Source organism: Pinus tabuliformis, chromosome 7 (assembly GCF_031772625.1).
Source record: "Pinus tabuliformis cultivar Carrire ecotype Pingquan chromosome 7, CPIR1, whole genome shotgun sequence".
In the NCBI taxonomy this organism is placed as follows: domain Eukaryota; kingdom Viridiplantae; phylum Streptophyta; class Pinopsida; order Pinales; family Pinaceae; genus Pinus; species Pinus tabuliformis.
The window spans coordinates 817,665,107-817,669,535 of record NC_142293.1 but is presented as its reverse complement, the minus strand read 5'-3'; the positions used below and the strand labels follow the sequence as shown (position 1 = coordinate 817,669,535).

The 4,429-nt window shown below is 38.5% G+C and overlaps 1 pseudogene; it reads right to left on the bottom strand.

The window, feature by feature from the left end:
- Nucleotides 1-283: 283 nt before the first annotated feature.
- On the bottom strand, nt 284-745 carry LOC149250101 (isopentenyl-diphosphate Delta-isomerase I pseudogene; annotated as a pseudogene).
- Between the last annotated feature and the right edge of the window lie 3,684 nt (nt 746-4,429).

The following is a 4,429-nucleotide window of genomic DNA, read 5'->3' as shown; positions in this document are numbered from 1 at the left end:
TATTAATTCCTCGCTATCTCACATCGACCACTCCTCGTCATGTGAACATGGACGGATGACTTCTTGATTTTATAAGACCTCCCCTTAATCATGACCTATACTTTAACTTGCCTGTCGGTCTCTGTCTTAGCTAGGCTTACAACAATACATAAAAAATTGATAACAAAGCTTTCATTTTTTCCTTCTTGCTAAAGGGTCCATGCTTGTTCATTTTTTGGTGTAGTTTCATCTTCACCTTTCCTGCTTTCCTTATGAGCTCCTTCAAATGCTCTTTTCTTACGTACTAAACATCCTAAACAATGAAAACAAGGTAATCCAATTCATGCTCTTCCCACTTTCCATGAGAAGGAGCCTTATAAAGTATGCGACCAAGTGGCACAAACTGACCGATTGGATCATCTTCTACAACAATGCCTAGTTCATCATGCAACTTCCTTTGGGTTGCATTTCTGACCGAAATATTGTTCTCCTCAATGAGCTAAGACTCCCTGTAGAGAGGATGGATGCAACAAGTATTTTTCCATACTAAAGGGAATGTTACATTTGTTGCACAACATCGTTGAAGAAGCAATTTATATTGTGTATTGAATAGAAACACACTGAAAGCTTTATGCAATAGATTCTCTGACTCTATTTTCTCCATCAACTGACAATTGTATTTTGAGTCATGGCTAATGACATGATCCTCTTCATCCACCAAAATGCACTCATCTTCGAACATGAGTGACCTTTGAACAACATCCATGATCATATCCTTCACTGTCACAATGATCTTAGAAATAGATCCAATCAAATTTCTAACAATTGGGTTTTGGTAGAAGTAAGTTCTGCCCTCACTGATTGCAATAACATGTAGAATAGATTGCACCTCCTGATATTCATGCTCACCAATAAAACCATTTTTTTATCGAATAATTCTTCTGAATAAAAAATACTACGTGGATCAAATTACCCGACCTAAAAATACTTCCTAGTAGAGGATGATCAAAAATATCAATGTAAAAAATGCTCGAGAAAATATTTATCCCACTCATTGAACTCATTGACCGAACCTGCATTCCAACGTGGCCACTTACACCACGAGAACAAATCAATAAAATATTTATCCCACTCATTGAACTCATTGACCGAACCTGCATTCCAACGTGGCCACTTACACCACGAGAACAACTCAATAACACAAAGGATGCATTTCAACGTGGCTACTTACACCACAAAAACAACTCAACAAAGAAAAGGAGACCTGCAATGCTTCACACATTTCACTGCAGCTGCTCCTTTACACTCCATATTGGATTCAACATATCGATGCCTTCATCGACGCACTTCAGCTCAACCGACACTACAGTCGAAAGCGACACATCACAAGGCTCACTACGCCTCTTATAAACCATAAACTAATCCTCAGTCAACTGCACAATGCACCCACAACTTCGTTCCAACACCACTGTGCCTTCTCCACATGCGTGGCTCGAACAGGCTGAAGCAAGCTTCCCACAACTCAACCAAAGGATTTAAACGCTCCTCAAGAATGTTCCACATACGGACAGACACTCATCTCATGCACGTTGCCCATAGGTCTATTCCATGCAGGCTGTGGCAGAGTAGAATTGAAACTGCCACCAGGTTTGGCCGATTGGAACATACCTCTCTACAGTCTCAACACGACGAACACAAATCGAAGACGGACCATCAATCCTTCTCCAGAGCACACAACTGTTCTCTAGGTGCACAGGTTAGTGATTAGGCACTGTCACACACCTCTCCGGTCAACTTCGTCAACAGATGGTCCACTACTCTTCCAAAGTCGCAATACAATACATAGGCCTGGACTCTTCTGGATACATAGGCTTTCGGCTCACCAGGTTTCAATTAGGCTCAAACCTCGCACAACACTCCATGACTTGTCCAACATCAAGACAATTATAAGTTTTGATACCACAACTCTAGCAGTAATACACACATGATCAACTCGAGCGTTACTGCACTTATTTCTTTCACACATCACTTCTGAACAACGACCACATAGGTAGTTGATCGGCTTTAATACGCCTCTTCCACTGTCACTCTGCAACACAACTCAACGCTGAGACATGCAACACACATCAAATGTAAAAAATAAACTTCTCTTACTCTTCACAACTCGATTCCACACATGCTGGGCTCACTCACACCAGCTCCACATGCCCTTGGCTTATTGCAATAGACTCACCGCTCACTATATCACTTCCAGAATCTGAAATTATACCCTCCAGACCTTGTAAGGCACTACCTCGCAACCAGGATGGGTCGTCGTTGCTTCCACTAATGAACTCTTACAAATTCAATTCGGTGGCACTCTCTGCCCAAACACTCACAACAACTACACCCTCGGCTAACAACAACAACCACACGATGATCCGCTCATAGATCATAGAAAGGCTTGGCCTCCACCGACAATGATCTTCACTTGTATCACACAGAATTGGCACTTTAATATTCCATCAATGCAAGAGCTCCTCCACATAAGCTTGACATCAATAGACAATGCCGCTCAATGCAAGCTCTTCAGCAACTAACAATCGACTCTCAGTGATGGTGCTCTCCAACAAAGCCAAATAGGACATGGGAAATGAATCTGTTGGTAGCTCAATCTCTGCATAACATGATCTCCACACAATGGGCTCTCTCATAACTCTTCACACCATCGAGCCCACAAATCTTCATACCACTGAGCCTACAACTCTCGCTCTGATACCATTTTAGAGTTGATGACGCAACTCAGAGCTTGATAATTGCATTTCAATCATTGAAATTTATACATCAATTATTCTGGAGAATCTACCGGGATTACACCAACTATATTTATTATCTACCTAGACCTTGCCGACTCCCCGATTCCCGCCGACTGTTAAGTCGTAGCCGACCGACACCAACGACTCACTGTCATATGAATAGGGATAGACGACTTCATGATTAATATTCTAACATTTTTATCTATTTTTGAGACAAAATAGATGGCTTATAAGGATCAAATGTATTCAAATCCATTATACATATTCAACTAGATTTAATATTCAACTAGATTTAATATGATTAAATTTAATAGGATTAAGTACACAAGTAAATAGTTTTAGGAACTGGTTTTATCTATTTAGATGACTTATGAGGATGAAATGTATTCAAATCCATTATATATATTCAACTATATTTAATATGATTAAATTTAATAGGATTAAGTACACAAATAAGTAGTCTTATTTGTTATAAGATAATTAAAATAAAAACATGTTATTTATTCATGAAATTTGTAAAGAAGAATAATTATTAATAGTAAATTTGGTATTGACATTATCTTAATATAATGCATTCATATCATTTTTTATATATTAGTTAACAACTTGTAAAATGAGCCATGAGTGCATGGTTCGCGGGGTGGGGGCTGTCTGTTTTCTCGCACCCCACCTGCGATCGATCCTCGTTGATGTGGCGCTGTGCAGCTTCACAGTGCAGCTATATCCGAGTAAATATGTGATTGATGTGATGTGTTTGATGTATATGTAATATATTGTACATTCAGGCCTTATAATAAAGCTTCTTCCAGAGGACTTAGCCCCCCTTTTTAAAACAACTTGTAAAATGTAAAATCAATATATGTCCTATAGATGTAATATGATTAAATTTAATAGGATTAAGTACACAAATAAATAGTCTTATTTGTTATAAGATAATTAAAATAAAAACATGTTATTTATTCATGAAATTTGTAAAGAAGAATAATTATTAATAGTAAATTTGGTATTGACATTATCTTAATATAATGCATTCATATCATTTTTTATATATTAGTTAACAACTTGTAAAATGAACCATGAGTGCATGGTTCGCGCGGTGGGGGCTGTCGGCTTTCTCGCACCCCACCCGCGATCGATCCCCGTTGATGTGGCACTGTGCGGCTTCACAGTGCAGCTATATCCGAGTAAATATGTGCCCCACCCGTGATCGATCCCCGTTGATGTGGCACTGTGCGGCTTCATAGTGCAGCTATATCCGAGTAAATATGTGATTGATGTGACGTGTTTGATGTATATGTAATATATTGTACATTCGGGCCTTATAATAAAGCTTCTTCCAGGGGACTTAGCCCCCCCTTTTTAAAACAACTTGTAAAATGTAAAATCAATATATGTCCTATATTAACAACTTGTAAATTGTAAAATCAATATATGTCTTATACTCTTTTAATAATAAGTAAATATATTATTATTATCCAAATTTGTGTACGAGACATTCTTGTTTGTGGGACAAAGGATCCACCTCCGCGCAAGAATTTACTTATAAGTCTACGAAGGCATACATACTCAACTCCCCTCTGGTTTTGAACGTGTGACCTCTTAGAAGGAAACACATTCTCTTAACCATTAGGCTCACTCAAATTGTTTTTATCCAA